This window comes from Hyla sarda, chromosome 8, assembly GCF_029499605.1.
Source record: "Hyla sarda isolate aHylSar1 chromosome 8, aHylSar1.hap1, whole genome shotgun sequence".
Lineage (NCBI taxonomy): Eukaryota > Metazoa > Chordata > Amphibia > Anura > Hylidae > Hyla > Hyla sarda.
In genome coordinates, this window is record NC_079196.1 from 126,615,328 (window position 1) to 126,634,962 (window position 19,635).

Here is a 19,635-nt window from a genome sequence, read left to right on the forward strand (position 1 = left end):
TTCTGTCCCACGCCTTCTCAGCAGTCAGCGAGGTTGAGCCGTTGCTAGTGGATACGACCTGGTTGCTACTGCCGCAGCAAGACCATCCCGCTTTGCGGCGGGCTCTGGTGAACACCAGTAGCCTCTTAGAACCGGTCCACTAGCACGGTCCACGCCAATCCCTCGCTGACACAGAGGATCCACTACCCGTGAGCCGAATCGTGACAGTAGATCCGGCCATGGATCCCGCTGAGGTGCCGCTGCCAAGTCTCGCTGACCTTACCACGGTGGTCGCTCAGCAATCGCAGCAAATTGCCCAACAAGGACAGCAGCTGTCGCAGTTGACCGCCACGTTACAGCAACTTCTACCTCTGCTACAGCAGCAACCATCTCCTCCGCCAGCTCCTGCACCTCCTCCGCAGCGAGTGGCCACTCCTAGCCTCCGCTTGTCCCTGCCGGACGAATTTGATGGGGACTCTAGACTCTGCCGTGGATTTTTGTCTCAGTGTTCCCTGCATATGGAGATGTTGTCAGACTTGTTTCCTACAGAACGGTCTAAGGTGGCGTTCGTAGTGAGCCTTCTTTCAGGAAAGGCCTTGTCTTGGGCCACACCGCTCTGGGACCGCAATGATCCTGCCACAGCCACAGTCCAGTCCTTCTTCGCTGAAGTCCGTAGTGTCTTCGAGGAGCCAGCCCGAGCTTCTTCTGCCGAGACTGCCCTGCTGAACCTGGTCCAGGGTAATTCTTCAGTGGGCGAGTACGCCATCCAATTTCGTACTCTTGCTTCTGAATTATCATGGAATAATGAGGCTCTCTGCGCGACCTTTAAAAAAGGCCTATCCAGTCGCATCAAGGATGTGCTGGCCGCACGAGAGATTCCTGCCAACCTGCAAGAACTTATCCATTTGGCCACCCGCATTGACATGCGTTTTTCTGAGAGACATCAAGAGCTCCGCCAGGAAAAAGACTTAGATCTCTGGGCACCTCTCCCACAGTCTCCGTTGCAATCTACGCCTGGGCCTCCCGCCGAGGAGGCCATGCAAGTGGATCGGTCTCGCCTGACCCAGGAAGAGAGGAATCGCCGTAGGGAAGAAAATCTTTGTCTGTACTGTGCCAGTACCGAGCATTTCCTGGTGGATTGCCCTATTCGTCCTCCACGTCTGGGAAACGCACGCACCCAGCTCACGTGGGTGTGGCGTCTCTTGGTTCTAAGTCTGCTTCTCCACGTCTCACGGTGCCCGTGCGGATTTCTCCTTCAGCCAACTCCTCCCTCTCAGCCGTGGCCTGCTTGGACTCTGGTGCCTCTGGGAATTTTATTCTGGATTCTCTGGTAAATAAATTCCGCATCCCGGTGACCCGTCTCGTCAAGCCGCTCTACATTTCCGCGGTCAACGGAGTCAGATTGGATTGCACCGTGCGTTACCGCACAGAACCCCTCCTGATGTGTATTGGACCCCATCGCGAAGTGATTGAGCTCTTCGTCCTCCCCAACTGTACCTCTGAGGTCCTCCTCGGTCTGCCATGGCTCCGGCTTCATTCTCCCACCCTTGACTGGACCACCGGGGAGATCAAGAACTGGGACTCTGCCTGCCATAGGAAGTGCCTCTCCCCCCCTCCCAGTCCCGTCAGGCAAGCCTCAGTGCCTCCTCATGGCCCCCGTCCTGGTGACACACTGCCCCGTGCCAGGCTTCGCCCTATGCCCTCCCTCCCCATTCCCACTCCTGCTGTACTGCCTGCCGTTGAGGAAACCCTCCATTCTTTCCCGGTGTCCTCGTCCCAGGTAAAACAGTTGTCGGACAAAAAAAGGGGGAGACCTAAGGGGGGGGGGTACTGTTACGCCGAGCGCTCCGGGTCCCTGCTCCTCCCCGGAGCGCTCACGGCGTCTCTCTCCCTGCTGCGCCCCGGTCAGTCCCGCTGACCGGGAGCGCTGCACTGTCATGGCCGTCGGGGATGCCCGACTGCCCCGACCTTCTGCTACGTCTGACCTTGCCTCTGCCTAGTCCTTCTGTCCCACGCCTTCTCAGCAGTCAGCGAGGTTGAGCCGTTGCTAGTGGATACGACCTGGTTGCTACTGCCGCAGCAAGACCATCCCGCTTTGCGGCGGGCTCTGGTGAACACCAGTAGCCTCTTAGAACCGGTCCACTAGCACGGTCCACGCCAATCCCTCGCTGACACAGAGGATCCACTACCCGTGAGCCGAATCGTGACAGTTAGATTTTTCGGATACATTCGGTATTCGGGTTTTTATTTTCTTTCGGATACATTTGGTGTTCAGGTACATTCAGGTAAATCTTTTTATTCTTTTTTGGACTTTAGCGATCCTAAAAAATGATGAAGATACCTTTTTTATTAAAATTTCGTAGGGTACCATAAAAAAAAAATAATAAAAAAGATACAGTAGTGATGGAAAAAATTGTATCTAACGAAATGTATCTTTTTTATTATGAAATGTGTATTAATTTTTAAATAGGGATCAATTTATGTGAGCGGGTAAAGCACTAAAAATTTAGCAGACAATAATAAAAATGTATTGTTTTTCACTTTTTATTTTTTTTACATTTTTTAGGTAGTACTACTACTCCCAGCATGGAACACACTGTTCCATGATGGGAGTAGTAGTTACCTGTACTAATTGACATATCGCCGGGGTCCCTTGCAATCCTCTCGTATAATGTATAGATGCGGCGGCCGCTCTTCTATGGTCCCCTGCACTCACGTATACACCTATTCATATTTCCCGCAGAGCTGTGATTGGCCAGATGGTTCCAGCCAATCACAGCTCTCTGTGAGAAATAGGAATATGTGTATATATACGGCCATGCAGGGGACCATAGGAGAGCGGCCGCCGCATCCATACATTATACAGGAACATCACAGCGGGTGTCAGGAGTGATAGCCGCAGTGATGTTTCCTTAACTACAAGTACTACTACTCCCAACATGGAGTACACTCTGCTCCATGCTGGGAGCTGTAGTACCTGCATTAATAGACAGATCGCAGCGTGTGTCAGAAGTTATGCTCGCTGCAATATGTCTATTAATGCAGGTACTACAGCTCCCAGCATGGAGCAGAGTGTGCTCCATGTTGGGAGTAGAAGTACCTGCAGTAAGGGACAGATCCCAGCGGATGTCACTCCTCCGGACACCCGCTGCGATCCTCCTGATGTGAATGTCGGGATCAGCTGTTCTCAGGGCTACAGAGCCGGTAGAACAGCTGACGCTGAGCCGTAGGTATGCATCGTATATCTACTGCCCAGCAAGAACTTACAGTGAGCCTGCAATGTGTATACAGTATACACATTGCTGGCTCACTTAAACCCTTGCTGAGCTGTGTGCTATGCGCAAACCCAGCAAGAAAAGAGTTAACTTCCACTGCTGAACAGTGTAGGTTAACCCTTTGGGCGGTATACACTATATACAGTAACTCCCCCTCCCCCCCCAACCTACGATGGCCCCGACACATGATCAAATCGACATACGATGCTTTTTTATGTCGGGGCCATCGCATTAAGTGCTATCCGGCAGCGCAAAAGGCTTAAGCTGCTGCCGGATAGCAGCTGAATGTTCCCCGTGTGGTGCGGTAAGTATTACTTACCCCTCCACGATGCTCCGGGGTGCCCTCCGGGTCCAGCGCTGGTCTTCCGGTGTCTTCTCGGCCCTCTCCGATGACGTCAATACGCTGCTGCGCACGTCATCCAATAGGAATGGCGTACGCAGCAGCCTTATGACGTCGCTACGCAGGCCCAGTAAGGCCGTGCTGAAGACAGCAGAGGACCGGAGAAGACAGCAGAGGACCGGAGAAGACCGGGGAGAGCCCAGCGGAGGCCCGTGTTCACCATCGGGAGCGGCGGGGACACCATCGCGAGCGGCGGGGACAGGTGAGTACAGCTTCCTATACTTTATATTGCACGAATCCCTCAACATACGATGGATTCGACAAACGATGGCTCGTTTGGAACGAATTACCATCGTATGTTGAGGGACCACTGTACAACTATCTATAGATAGCTGTATATAGTGTATACAGAAGACGAAGTCCGCTTACTTCCCTCGAGTCCCAGGCAGGTCTGTGTAGCTCCGCCCCCTAGTGATGATGTAATTAGGGGGCGGAGCTATAGAAGGGAACAAGGCTAGTTAATCTGAAGCTCTGTTCACATTGTCCGTTTTGTATAATGTGAACAGACCCTTCTGGTAGTGTCTACCCAGACAGGGAGACTCCAGCTGTTGCTATGAAAATACGGGGAACCCTATGCGTTTTTTAATTTATTTATTTAAATTTAAAAAAATTAAAAAACATATAGGGTTCCCCGTATTTTCATTCTCAGCACAATACCAACCAAACAGCAACAGCCTGACGTTACCAGGGTGGGCGAGGACCATTGTTACTGGCCCTCCCCAGCCTAAATAACGCCAGCCTGTTACCACCTAGGCCCAGGAGCGCCATTTTTGACGCTCCGGGCCTGTTGGTACCGGTTCTTCCCGACACCCCTGTGGCGGTGGGTAATGGGGTAATAATTGGGGGTTAGCGCTAGCTGTTTTTGGGGCTAGCGCTAAGCCCTGGCTTAGTAATGGATTCCATCAATAAGACCGGCTTCCACTACTAAGCCTGAAAATTCAATTTAAAAAAAACACAACACATCCGACGTAATCCATCCAATCCGCAGTAATCCTCTGCATACACGGATCTGAAACGAGAAGAAAAAAAACACAAAAAATTGGTTATGACATTTTTGGCGCTGTCCGCTGGGGAGAGCACCCATGATGCAATGTCTACCCAAACAGGGAGCCACCAATTGGTGCAAAACTACAACTCCCAGCATGCCCAGACAGCCTTTGGCTGTCTGGGCATGCTCGGAGTTGTAGTTTAGCAACTGCTGGAGTCTCCCTGTCTGGGTAGACACTGCCAGAAGGGTCTGTTCACATTATACAAAACGGACAATGTGAACAGAGCTTCAGATTAACTAGCCTTGTTCCCTTATGTAGCCCCGCCCCCTAATTATGTCATTATTAGGGGGCGGAACTACACGGACCTCCCCAGGACTTGAGGGAAGTAAGGGGACTTCGTCTTCTATATACACTATTTACAGCTATCTATAGATAGCTGTATATAGTGTATACCGCCCATGGTCCCCTGCACTGCCGTATATACACATATTCCTATTTCTCCCAGAGAGCTGTGATTGGCTGGAACCATCTGGCCAATCACAGCTCTGCGGGAAATATGAATAGGTGTATATATATATGTGTGTGCAGGGGTCCATAGAAGAGCGGCTGCCGCATCTATACATTATACAAGAGGATCGCAAGGGACCCCGTCGATCTGTCAATTAGTACAGGTAACTACTACTCCCATCATGGAACGGTGTGCTCCATGCTGGGAGTAGTAGTACTACCTAAAAAATAAAAAATAAAATAAGTGAAAAACATGCACACACTACATTTTTATTAGAATTTTTTCCATCACCACTGTATCTCTTTTATTATTTTTTTATTTATTAGAATGAATTCTTTACGTTCATTTACGGATAACGAATGCATTCATTATTTACCGCATGCAATTGGTAATGCATTCGTTATTTTGCTATTCGTATTATCGTGGCTATTCGGGAATGTTTAAAATATGTTTTTGTGCATTCGGATCGGTCCTAATGCCCGAAAACGGTAAAATTCGCACATGTCTACAGGGCACTGCGTCCTAAGCCGAAGGTGTCTGAGCCCCCAAGAGATGTAATCTGCGGCCTACTGTCCTATGTGGACACAGCAACTATATTGCAGGCAGCGAGAGATCACCGCCCGCTGCTGTATGGGGAGGCGGACATTGTCTTATATCGAGGTATCTCCCCTACTACTTTAGCCAAGCGACGACTCCTCAGGCCATTGCTGGAGGGGCTCTGGGATAAAAACATCACATACGCATGGCTATTCTCCTTCGGGCTATCTGTTAATGTTAACGGGAAGCGAGTGGTGGTGCGGACACTGGGGGACCTAGCTGCGCTGTGGACGACCCTGGACACCTCCCCGGTGGCCATATCCAACTGGCTACCGCTGGCGAACATGCCACCGTTACCTGTCCTGCCACGCCCGGAGGAAAGGAAGCAGGTTTCTGGATGGAGGGCTCACAAGCAGAAGAAGACGCCAACCACCACCGCGTTGAGAGCTGCTGAGTCTTCACTGCTTCTGGTTTGGTCGGGACATTACTTATTTTTGATCCTGTTATGTGCTGAATGATGCCCCGAACACTGTTCTACCTGGTCCTCTGGCCGCTCGGTGACTGCTACGGTCGCCGTAGGGGACATACCATTGTAGTGCCTAATGTTGCTACATAGACTTGTTCCTGATTATTACTTGCATTTTTTGGGACTATGGTATATTACTGGGACTTGCACCTTCTTTGCCTCAAAAGATATATTGTTATTGGTACACCTATCTGCAAGTATTATGTAGTTCTACGAGATAATGTTATTTCAGTTTTGTATTGCCCTGTTTTCTGACCCTTTCGTGACCCTTAGGGACCTCTGCATTTGGTGGGGCACCTGTACCTCTTCTCCTGTCCCTCTTCTCCTGTCCCTCACTCCTTTCCCCCTTCTCCCCACTCCCCTCTTCGTCCTTCATTTTCTCCCCCTTTCCATTCCTCTTCCTCCCCCTCTATCTCACCTCACCCTCCCAATTCTCCTCCCTCCCTTCCCCCCTGCCACTGATGCTGCTCCATATTTACCTTGGGTTGCGAGGTGCTGGGCCCGGGTGTTCACAGGCTGAGATAGTGGTTAGTATACCATACCTCTCTCCCCCATATTGTCCTCAACCCGAGATGAAAGTAAAGTCACTGTTGATTGAGGGATGTTCACTCTCCTTAGGAGTGGACTTTCATGTTTGTTTATCTTCTCCTTATCCATTTGTTTTCTCTTATTCTTTCTTAGCCCCTGTTTAACACCTTCCCCCCCTTCCCCCCCTATACCCCGATCTTCAACACGTCTAACCTTTTTTCCCACTTCTCCTTTCTTCCCCTCTCTATCTCTATTTCCCCAATTATCCTCTTCCTTCTCCTTTTGTGTTTGTCAGTGGGATAGCAGTTATTGTGTAGGTATTCTCTGCCTTACCATGTCTGATATCACGATATTGTCATTCAATGTACAGGGATTTAATTCCCCTAACAAATGTAACCACATTCTGGAGGTCACACGCAAAAGGGGGGCCAATATCTTATTGTTGCAGGAGACACATCTCAGGGAGGACAGGATGCCGAGGCTGCCGACTAGGCATTTTGACAAATGGTACCCCTCCTGTTATACAGTTTCAGCATCTAGAGGGGTCACTATAGCAGTGCATAGATCCCTCCCCTTGCAAGTAGTAGACACATACAGTGACGCTGAAGGGAGACTTCTTTTTTTGAAAGCAACACTTCAGGGTACTAAGTTAACTATTGCTAATCTCTATGCACCGAATCAGGGATAAATAGCTTGGTTACTTGATGCACTCGACACGATATCCTTGTTTGCAGAGGGACCTGTTATTCTAGGGGAAGATTTCAATGTCACTTTGAATCCTTTATTAGACTCCATATCAGGTAAATCGCATGTTGCATCTAGAGCCATTTCCAAACTCTTGTCTAAACTTTTGGACCTATCTCTTATAGATGCTTGGCACCACCTCCATCCTGGAGAGAAAGATTTCACCTATTTCTCGACGGTCCATTATTCCTATCAGAGGCTTGACTATATCTTTGTCCAGTCTTCCCTTTTAACGTCAATCAAGGCCGCAGGTATTGAACCTCCCCCTGTTTGTCTCTCTTTCTCTAAATTCCTTCCCCCTCCCTCACACTCGCTGGAGGCTTAATGAAAGGATTCCAGAGCAAAAGCAGATATTTTGTCCCATTTGAGGCTGTATTTTGAACTTAACTCTGATTCCGGCCCACCCACACCAGTAGTATGGGAGGATCACAAATCCTATATTAGGGGTGTATTGATAGCATGATGCTCTGAACTTAAAAAAGAGATGCAGAGAGTTATTGACACATTACTTGCAGAGATAGCTCACGTTGAAAAGTTCCACAAACGAATGTGCTCGGTCGAGATGCTGGAAAAGCTAAAATCCCTTAGGGAACAACTATTGAACCACTTACACTTAAAATCGACTGGGAATTACCTTCATTACAGACACAAGATTTATGCTCAAGGGAACAAGGGTGGTAAACTTATGTCAGCTCTTTTAAAGAAAGCTAAGGCTAAAACTCACATACATTCGATTAGAAACACTGCAGGGGAGCTGTTCACGAGTTCTCGAGATATGGCCGCCTCTTTACGGAATTCTATCACGCTCTATAATTTGAATGAGTAAGACACTGAGCAGCAGGTGTCTGACAGGGACTCTCTTATTGAGGAGTTTCTGGCTGGACTCAACCTTCCTACCTTAACACAACCCATGATTCAAGAACTGCTTGCTCCAGTCACTTCTGATGAGGTGGGTAGAGTGCTCAACTCTTTCCCACAGGGAAAATTCCCGGTCCTGATGGTCTCCCTCTTTCCTATTATAAGACATTTAATGATGTTCTACAGCCGTGACTGACTGAATTGTGTGAGGCACTGTTTCGAGAAGGAACTCTTTCCCCACAGACATAGATGGCCCATGTCACTCTCTTGCCGAAAGAGGGGAAGGATCCAGCAGAGTGTGGCAGTTACAGGCCAATCTCTCTGCTCAACCTTGATCTGAAGATCTGGGCTAAGCTACTGTCCTTACATATCAAACAATTCCTTCCGCACTTGATTGGCAGGGAGCAGTCTGGGTTTGTGCCTGGGAGAGAGGGTCGCACCAACTCATGGAAATTGCTTACATGCATACATGAGGCACAGATCAGGAAATCTCCCCTAGTCCTTCTCAGCGTAGATGCCGAGAAGGCTTTTGATAGGTTAGGATGGGCATACATGAAAGCAACATTGACTAAATTCCTTTTTCCGGGGGAGTTTGTCCAGGCGCTTTTTTCGCTGTACACCAGTCCCTCAGCCTCTCTGCTAGTGAACGAGGTTCTCTCTTCCCCATCAGTAACGGGACCAGGCAGGGGCGCCCTTTATCGCCAACCCTGTTTGTCCTTGTAATGGAAACTCTTCTGCAAAAAGTTCATCAGATGGATGACATCAGGGGCTTTCTGACTACTGGGAGAGAAATAAAAGTCCTGGCATTTGCGGACAATTTGCTCTTCACACTCAGTGACCCTGTGAGGAGTCTTCCCTGCCTGGTCCAGCTGTTTGAGGAATTTGGAGGAGTTTCCAATTTTAAAGTCAATGTGGCTAAGTCTGAACTACTAAACGTTAACCTCCCCACCGCCCTAGTGAGCGGGATCACAGAACTTACACGATTCCCATGAGCCCCAACAACACTTAAATACCTAGGGGTACATATCCCAACTAAAATTGCAGAAGTTTATTCACATAATAACAAGCCCATACTCAAAGACATCGGCCGTATTCTAAATGACTATGATATACCAGATTAGTGTTGAGCGGCAAAGGCCATATTCGAATTTGTGATATTTCGCGAATATATGGACGAATATTCGTCATATATTCGCTAAATTCGCATATTCATAATATTTGCGTTTTATTTTTGCATGTGCGCAAGCGAAAATTAGCATATGTGAAAATTAGCATATACATAAATTAGCATAAAGTGAAAAATTTGCATATGCAAAAATTAGCATATGCTAATTTTCGCACATGCGGAAATTCACATGCCTGTCTCACACAGTAGTATTAGAGCCTTCTTTACACCACACAAGCTGGAAGTAGAGAAGGGTGATCACTGTGATGTGTACTGTGGAAAAAAAATATTCGTAATTACGAATATATAGTGCTATATTCGCGAATATTCGCGAATATGCGATATTCGCAAATAAAATTTGCATTGCGAATATTCACGAGCAACACTATACCAGATATATCCTGGCTGGGGAGGAAGAATGTCATTAAATGCTATGTATTACCTAAGCTACTCTATCTCATGCGAATGCTCCCTATTGAATTATCATCAACATTTTTTCACCAGGTTAGATCTCTTTTCTCGCGATATGATTGGAGGTCTGCCAGGCCTTCGCTTAGCACACACTTTGTTAACCAGGTCACCATCGGAGGGCGGGATAGGTCTGTCTGATATTAGAACACTTTATAAGGCAGTAAAACTGCCTTTATTGGATAGCGTTCACAATGTGGCAGGCTTACATTCCCCTTCTTTGTTGAGGGACTTATGGTTACCTACTAAGCTCAGGTATAGAGCAGACTCCAAATACTTGTTATACCAGGGAGCCGTAGCAATTTGGTCAGAACTAGCACCCCTTCTTCCCCCAGTCTCTGATTCTGTCATTTCCCCCTTACTTCCTTCTAATCTAATACCTGCGGCACTGAACAGAATGGAACCCACTTTTCAACTGATGTGGGACAGATTGAATGGGATCACGGTGGCTCATTTGTTTCGGGATGGAGTGGTGCCAACTGCAGACTCTCTGAGTAATTTAATCCCTCAGGTGAAATACTCTTTTTTTACACTCCCGGCATTTTGCCTCTTGCTGTAAAGAGTTCTTTGACAGGTTCGAGCCATTGAGACAATTGACTTAATTTGAGGAACTCCTTTCAGAACCACAACCCAGTAAACGTAAACTGGCAAATTGTATAACCTGGCTGGGGACGACATCCACACACACCACACCACACTTTGTAGAATCTTGGGTGAAAGACTTGGATCCCTGTTTGTCAGAGGAGGACAAGAAGCTTATACTATGCAATTCACATAGCTTCTCCCTATGCGTCAAACTTCAGGAATCAAATTATAAAGTGGTTTCTCGGTGGTATAAAACGCCAGAATTTCTGTATAATCATGGTCTGTCAGTTACCGACAAGTGCTGGAGATGTACTTCCCACGTGGGGACACTTGCACATATCTGGTGGACCTGCCCAATCATTGCGATCTTTTGGAAAGAAGTGAACCAACACATAGAACATAGATTCTATTATGCAATCTAAGACTCCTCTGTCCCCAGCAGCTATACTGTTGGGCTTGCCCTCACTCGGTTATACTCCAAGTAAGAACTCGTTGATATCTTATTTAGTGGTGGCTGCCAAATCAATTATACCCCTACACTGGCTTATTGCTGAGCCTCCTTCACTGAGAGAATGGATTCAAAAGGTCCACCAGATATGCAGGTTCGAGGAATTGAGTCACAGGGCCCAGCGAAACCACGAAGAGTTCTTGAAAATTTGGACACCCTGGTTGGAGTCTACCTATTGAAAACTAAAGTGATCTAGTCTCCTTATGATTTACTCATATATCTCTCCATATTGCATTGCTGTACTACATTGATTCAGTGTTGCGGCGTGACCTCTTCTACTCCTCTGTACTGCTCCCCATGTCCCCATCCTTCTCTTCTTTTCTCTTCCTTTCTTTATTTTTCTCACTCATTCTCACTCTGCCTTCTGGACGACTTCCTTTCCACTTACACCTTACCGGTCCCCCCCCCCCCCCATTTCCTCCCCCCCCCCCTCCCCCCCAATTCTCCAAGCTTAGACCAGTACCTAGTCTTGAAACTTGCATTTTATCCTGTTACTGGTTACCAATGTTCTCTTATATATATTGCACAATTTCCTATTACGAGGCAGCTGTGTCTGCCATGATCATGTTTGATGTTTGTTGTTCGTGTGTATGAAAAAATAAACACAAATTTGATTTGTGGCCAGAGATAGGGCGAATGGACTTATACATTTTTGGCATTGCGTAGAAAGTCGCCAAAGTAGGTTTGGTGTTATATAGATATTTATATTCATAGTCTGAAAGAAGTTCATTGACAAGTGCATCTTGCAAAATAGTTTGTAGTTTCATTAAAAAATTCTCTGTTGGATAGCTATCCAATTTGACATATGTGTCTGTATCATTCAGCAACCTGAGGACCATATATTTGTAATCCTGTTGATCCATAATTACAACATTGCCCTCCTTATTGGATGGCTTTATTGTAATGGATTTATTGGTCTCTAATTCATGTAGGGCTTTCATTTCGCCAGCTGTCAGATTCTTAAGTTTTACCACGGGAGTGGGCTTGAGGGTGGTAAGTTTTTTACACACCATTCGCACAAAGGTGTCTATATTGGCAAATTGAAAAAAAGATGGTGTCATCTTAGACCTGGGTTTTAGGGAAGAAAAGGGAGCAAGCGCTCGACCTTTGCCTGTTTCGGGATTGTAAATTTTCTAGTACTTGTTCATCTTGTCTAGACATACCTCCTGAATTAGAATCTCTGTTCATACGTACTGTGTGCAGTGCTAATTTCCGAGCTAATAGGTTAACATCCTTGACCCACTCGAACGACTCATATCTAGGGGTGGGCGTAAATGACAAACCTTTTTTAAGGACTGATTCTTGATCTTTAGTGAGTTGTAATTTAGACAGATTGCAGATTCGCATTGTATCTGCACTGTCTAATGTTTCTGGGATGGGTATGCCCATTTGTCTCGATCTCTCAATTGTATTCCCCTGCCTAAAAAAGGCATCAGTGAAGGAGGAATTAAAGGTGGTAATGTGTGGTTTGTGGGAGGATGTCCTACTGCTAGGGAGGATGTCACTGTCGATGTTCCATTGGGATGTATATATCCACTGGTGGTTAAGGGAGCTGCTGTCATAATAACTGGCTGTTGGGCCACTGGAGCCATTTGTAATGAAGAAGAATAGGAAGTAGAGGTACATGCTGTATCTAAATTTGTATGTACTATAGGTCTATTTACAATAGCAGTATTGTGTGTTTGTGAAGGTGTCAGGCCCAAGGCCTGATTATTAAAATTCTATATGTGTATTATAATTATAACTGTGTGATGTATTATCCAAGCCATGGGTGAGAGGTCATTCAGACTGTGGGTTTGTGTATGGCATTTTATTGGGGGGTCTGGCTGTTTTGTTTGTATCTCCTTTAAAGTCATGCACTCTGGTTTCATCATATAATCAAAGAGATAAGGGGCCAGGAAGAGAGAAGACCCCCTGGTGGGAACATAGTTACATAGTTACATAGTACGGTCGAAAAAAGACATATGTCCATCAAGTTCAACCAGGTAATTGAAAGGTAGGGGTGTGGCGCGATATTGGGGAAGGGATGGGATTTTATATTTCTTCATAAGCATTAATGTTATTTTGTTCCAGGAATGTATCTAATCCTGTATTAAAGCTGTACATTTTTCCTGCTGTGACCAGTTCCTGAGGTAGACAGTTCCATAAGTTCACAGTTCTCATGGTAAAGAAGGCGTGTCGCCCCTTAAGACTAAACTTTTCCTTCTCCAGATGGAGGGAGTACCCCCTCGTCCTTTGGGGGGGTTTAACCTGGAACAGTTTTTCTCCATATTTTTTGTATGGGCCATTAATATACTTATATATGTTTATCATATCCCCCTTAAACGTCTCTTCTCAAGACTAAACAATTGTAACTCCTTTAATCGCTCCTCATAGCTAAGATGTTCCATGCCCCATATTAGTTTAGTTGCGCGTCTCTGCACCCTTTCCAGCTCCACAGTGTCCCTTTTATGGACAGGTGACAAAAACTGAACAGCATATTCCAGGTGAGGCCGTACCAATGCTTTATAAAGGGGGAGTATTATGTCCCTGTCCCTTGAGTCCATGCCTCTTTTGATACATGACAATATCCTGCCAGCTTTGGAAGCAGCAGCCTGACATTGCATGCTATTCTGTAATCTGTGATCTACAAGTACACCCAGATCCTTCTCTACCAGTGACTCTGCCAGTTTAATCCCCCCTAAGACATACGACGCATGCAGGTTATTAGTACCCAGATGCATAACTTTACATTTATCCACATTGAACCTCATTTGCCAAGTGGATTCCCAGACACTTAGTCTATCCAAGTCATCTTGTAACCTGTACACCTCCTCCGTACCGTGCTACAAAGCTTGGTGTCATCTGCAAAGATAGAAACAAAGCTATTAATGCCATCCTCTATATCATTGATAAATAAATTAAACAACAGCGGTCCCAGTTCAGAACCTTGGGATACACCACTAATTACCGGGGACCAATCAGAGTACAAATCATTGACCACCACTCTCTGGGTACGATCCATGAGCCAGTGTTCAATCCAGTTACAAACTAAAATTTCCAAACCCAAAGACCTTAACTTACCTGTCAGACGTCTATGAGGGACAGTATCAAATGCTTTAGCAAAATCCAGAAACACTATATCCACAGCCATTCCTCTGTCAAGGCTTCTACTCACATCGTCATAAAAGCAAATTAGATTGGTTTGACAACTTCTATCCTTAGTAAACCCATGCCGGCTATCACTTATAATACAATTATCCCCTATGTATTCCTGTATGTAATCCCTTATAAGTCCTTCAAACAATTTACCCACAATGCACGTTAAACTTACCGGTCTATAGTTTCCTGGGGAAGACCTAGAGCCCTTTTTGAAGATTGGCACCACATTCGCCTTGCGCCAGTCCCTTGGCACAATACCAGACACCAGTGAATCTCTAAATATCATGAACAGGGGTACAGATATTACTGAACTTACCTCTCTAAGAACTCTTGGGTGCAATCCATCTGGAACCCTGGAGATTTGCATACATTTATATTACTTAACTTACCTTGTACCATCTCTACATTAAGCCAGTTCAGGACATTACATGATGTGTTACCAGCACTGACCAGTCCAATGTCAGCTCCTCCTTCTTCCATAGTATATAAAGAACTAAAGAACCCATTCAGTAGCTCAGCTTTCTCTTTATCGCATGTGACAACCTCCCCATTATCATTATTAAGGGGTCCTACATGCTCTGTCCTTGTTTTTTTTGCATTTATATATCTAAATAAATATTTAGGATTAGTTTTGCTTTCTTTGGCCACATGTCTCTCATTTTGAATTTTTGCTGTTTTTATTAAATTTTTACAGATTTTATTAAGCTCTTTGTACTGTTTAAATGTTATAGCTGACCCATCAGATTTGTATTTTTGAAGGCTATTTTTTAGTTGTTTATTGCTCTTTTAACATCATTTGTCAGCCAGACAAGATTAGTTTTAATCGTTTATATTTGTTCCCCTTTGGTATATATTTAGCTGTATAGTTATTTAGAGTTGATTTAAAGATGTCCCATTTACCTTCTGTATCAGTATTTGAGAACACCTCCCCCCAGTCTATGTCCTGTAGTGCAGCCCTCAGCCCAGGGAAGTCTGCCTTTTTAAAGTTATATGATTTTGCCTTCCCCCCCTGTCTTTGTTTTCTACATTTTAAGTCAAAAGTAACTATATTGTGGTCGCTATTACCAAGATTTTCCCGCACAGTTACATTACCAACCAGCTCTGCGTTGTTGGAAATGATCAGATCCAACAAGGCATCACTTCTTGTTGGGTCCTCCACAAACTGGCCCATAAAATTATCCTGCAATAAATTTAGGAATTGTCGCCCCTTTGTAGTTTTAGCCAACCCCGGACCCCAATCTATATCTGGATAGTTAAAATCTCCCATTATTACCACTGTACCTGCCCGGGCGGCCCTCTCTATTTGTTTATGCAGCCGATCTTCTATCTCTTCAGTGATATTAGGGGGTCTGTAGATTACACCAAGTATAATTTTTTCAGTATTTCCCTCCTTTTGTAATTCTACCCACAGTGATTCCACATCCTCAGAATCATCACACACTATGGCATCGTTCACACTGACTTTCATACCACTTCTAACATACAGACAGACTCCACCACCTTTTCTTTTTATTCTATCTTTGCGAAACAATGTAAACCCCTGCAGATTAACAGCCCAGTCATGCGAGGAGTCCAGCCATGTTCCTCCAGTATCAAGGCCTCAAGCTCCCCAATTTTATTTGCTAGGCTTCTGGCATTTGTGAACATACACTTTACATTTCCATCCTTTATGTCATTGGGGTTAATGGGATTCAAGGGTGTAAGTTTTGTTTTCCTATGAAGCCTATTCCTATCAACTATTCTAACCCCTCCCTCCGCTCCAACCCCAGGTACATTTATAATTCCCACCTCTCTATCTACACTTCTACACTATCTTCCCCCTCTTTGCTGTAGGTTCCCTCCCCCCAAGTCCCTAGTTTAAACACTCCTCCACCCTTCTAGCCATCTTCTCCCCAAGCACAGCGGCACCCTCCCCATTGAGGTGCAGCCCATCCCTACGGTAGAGCCGCTAACCGACAGCGAAGTCAGCCTAGTTCTCCATGAACCCAAACCCTTCCTTCCTACACCAGCTTCTGAGCCACTTGTTTACCTCCCTGATCTCCCGCTGCCTCTCTGGTGCGGCTCGTGGTACTGGTAGTATTTCAGAAAATACTACCTTGGAAGTCCTTGCCTTAAGCTTGCGGCTTTTTTAAGGACACTCCACCTACCTCTTACTTTGTCATCAGAGGGGAGGGGGGAATGGAGTCTCCCTCCAAAAAGGCAGATATATAGTATTTAACAATGCTAGACTCAGGTTGTTCAGGGCTGTGCCACAAGCTGACAAGACCATCCTAAGAACAGCTGGAACTCACTCTCATGGACTGCTATATCATCATGCTGTAAGAACTTCATCTTTTGTTTTCTGAACTTGCCTTGCAAAACTCTTTTATATATTTTTGTACCTGTATGTCATTTGTTCCTGTATTTATATATACATATATATATATATATATATATATATATATATATCACTGTGATACCTTTTATCAGATTAAATGTTTAATTAATCAGCTCTGGTCTTTGATCTCTAAATATATGAGCTCACCTTTCTGAAGGCAGCTCTGGTGCAAACACGTTTATCTAAGGGTTAATTTGGTGACTTGCTGGGACTAGTAGTCGATACCCAGAGGTCTGGTGGCCTTAACCCTTGCACCATCACACTCTCTCTAATGTCTTGGCTGGACCGATAAGGTGTGATCGTGACAACTGGTGGCAGCGTCGGGATATATTTAGAGATTTTTAGTGCTTGCTGGATTTTACCTGTAAGGAAATCGTAGTACTAAAAAAGAAATTGCATACATATTCTTGTGTGTAAATTCCAAAGACAGAGCTCAGTGCTGGTTTAAAAGACATACAAAAATAGTGCAAGACAGTTCTGTCCTCCCCATCTCCTGTTTTACCTCCTCTGTCTCATCTCGGAAATATGGAGGCATATCACAAGCAGTCCAAGCCTGAACTGGAGCTAATGTGCCAAGAAAAGGACATCCCTACTGCAGGAAAGAACAAGGAACAACTTATTGCTGATCTTGTGGAGTAAGATGCCTGTGCAGAAGAGCTGAGTGGCATGAGACAAAGTCCTACAGCTGGAACTGCCATCCAAGGACTGATATCTCCTGGGGAATACAACATTACTCCCCATCAGGACAGTACTCCACATGAGGCCTTTGACTCTCATATGCGGACTGCCTTATAACACCTTGGGAATGTGGATGCCAATATGAAACTCCAACTGCTTCTCCAGTACCAAACTGCTGAGAGAGAGGCACAGATACTAACTGCAGAGAGAGAGGCGGCAGAAAGAGAGGCCCAGCGGAGGCATGAACTGGAGGTTCTGAGGCTAAGAGGGGATACTTTATCCGCACGGAGTGATGTGCAGGATCAAGGAGGCCACAAACCCCGCTTGGAACATTTCCCTATGTTGGAGAAAGATGGTGATCTGGATGTGTTCCTGAGGGGATTTGAAAAGGTTTGCCGGCAGTACCATCTCCCTAAGGAACAGTGGGGACGATATCTAACCCCACGATTGCGAGGGAAAGCTCTGGATGTGTTTGCTTCTCTTCCCTCTGAGAGTGACCAGGACTATGAGGCAATAAAATCTGCCCTGCTAAAAAGTTTTAATCTGACTCCAGAGGCTTATCGGAAAAAGTTTCGGACTTTGCAACAAAGTGCCACAGAAAGCTGCACTGAACATGCAGGTCAGCTAAGGACTGCATTCAGGCAATGGATTTGGGGCCTACACATCACTACCTATGAGGCCCTGGAGGATTTGATGGTCCTGGATCAGTTTATAAAAACATGGAGCTTTGAAGCCAGAGAGTGGATATTGGACCACAAGCCCAAGACAGCAACAGAAGCAGCAGAACTAGGAGATGACTTTGCCAACAACCGGGCACCAACAGCAAAGCATGGATCTGCACAAGCTGGAGCAAGTACCTGGAGGGAGCCACACAACCACAAAGCACCACCAGGCCAGCCAGGAAATTCTTGCCATCATCCCCAAAAGCAACAGGAGCCACATTGGGTCAGGGGGACACCCGCCGATGTTACAGATGCAACAATATTGGGCACCTGAGTGCCACTTGCCCCAACAAGAAGAATTCTCCACCGGCAGCTGGAGGTCACACAGCCATTCTTCTGGTGTTTGGAGTGGTGGAGAAAAGAGGGGATAACCTACAGAGTGTAACTGTGGGTGACCGGGTGACAGTGGGGTTACGAGATTCTGGAGCCTCATTTACCTTGGTGCGTCCTGAAGTGGTGGATACAGAGGACATCATCCCTGGAAGAACCATGGCTTTAAAAGGAATTGGAGATGTGCGGCCTGCTGTGCCCATGGCCCGTGTGTACCTGGATTGGGGTACAGTCAAAGGTTTGCGGGAGGTGGGGGTCTCTGAGGACATCCCTGTTAATGTTCTGCTGGGGAATGATTTGGGTCGGATGCTCTGTCATTATGCTCCAGAGGACACTACCTGCACACCGGATGGGCTAGGAGAGAGTCCTGTTCATTCTAAGGTACTGTGCGAGACTGTGGGAGACACTGCGAAATGTGGAAACTGGGAGGGAGTGCAGGGGATTGATAACTGTTTACCTGTGACTGAACCAGTAATGTTTTCCAAAAGTGGAATGGGGTATATTGTAAAATGTGGTGACAATGCATTGCCAATGCCAAAACCTAGTGGAGATGGGCTAGCGGGAGGGGTTGGTGTGCCCCTGGTGACATGTAAGGATGAGGGACCAGCAGTGAGTGATATGTCCCAATCCTGTGAGCCTAAGGAGGAGGAGGAGGGAAGGAGTGATAGCCCTGTGTATGATGCCTGTATTGTTATGTCTGGAACTGAGGGGGAGGAAGGTAAACCCCAGGGAGGCATACCAATGGTGGCAGTGGTAACGCATCAGCAGCATGCCAGGGCTGCAGCTTTAAAAGGAAGGGAGGATGGTGATGCAAGGGGCAAGCTGTGTGACTTGCAAGCCACAGCAGATTAAGGTAGATATGCTAGTTCACCTGGGGGAAATGTGCTCCCTGATACCACGAGATGGGGGAGGGAAATGAGCATTTCCGGGAAGCTCTGCGCAGTGACCCTTCCCTTGAAGGGCTGAGACAACATGCTGAACATACAGGTGTTGACACAGATGGGCATCGAGTATATTGGGAAAATGATATCTTGTACTGGGAGTCCCTTTCCAAATGCATACTAGGGGCCCAGGAGAGAGAAAGGCAGTTAGTGGTTCCTAGGCAATACAGGAAAGAGCTGCTGAGGTTAGCCCATGAGACCCCCCTGGTATGACATTTGGGAGTGGCCAAGACAAAGTCCAGGTTGGCACACAATTTCTATTGGCCAGGTATGGGTACTGTTGTTGCAAATTACTGTAGATCCTGTCATGTCTGCCAAAGGGTGGGTACGTCCGGGCATGTAACACGTATTCCCCTAGTGCCACTACCAGTCATAT

At 46.2% G+C, this 19,635-nt stretch overlaps 1 pseudogene; it reads left to right on the forward strand.

Annotated features, from left to right (window-relative positions):
* The first annotated feature begins 11,134 nt into the window (after positions 1 to 11,134).
* On the forward strand, positions 11,135 to 18,624 carry LOC130285301 (uncharacterized; annotated as a pseudogene).
* Positions 18,625 to 19,635: the final 1,011 nt, after the last annotated feature.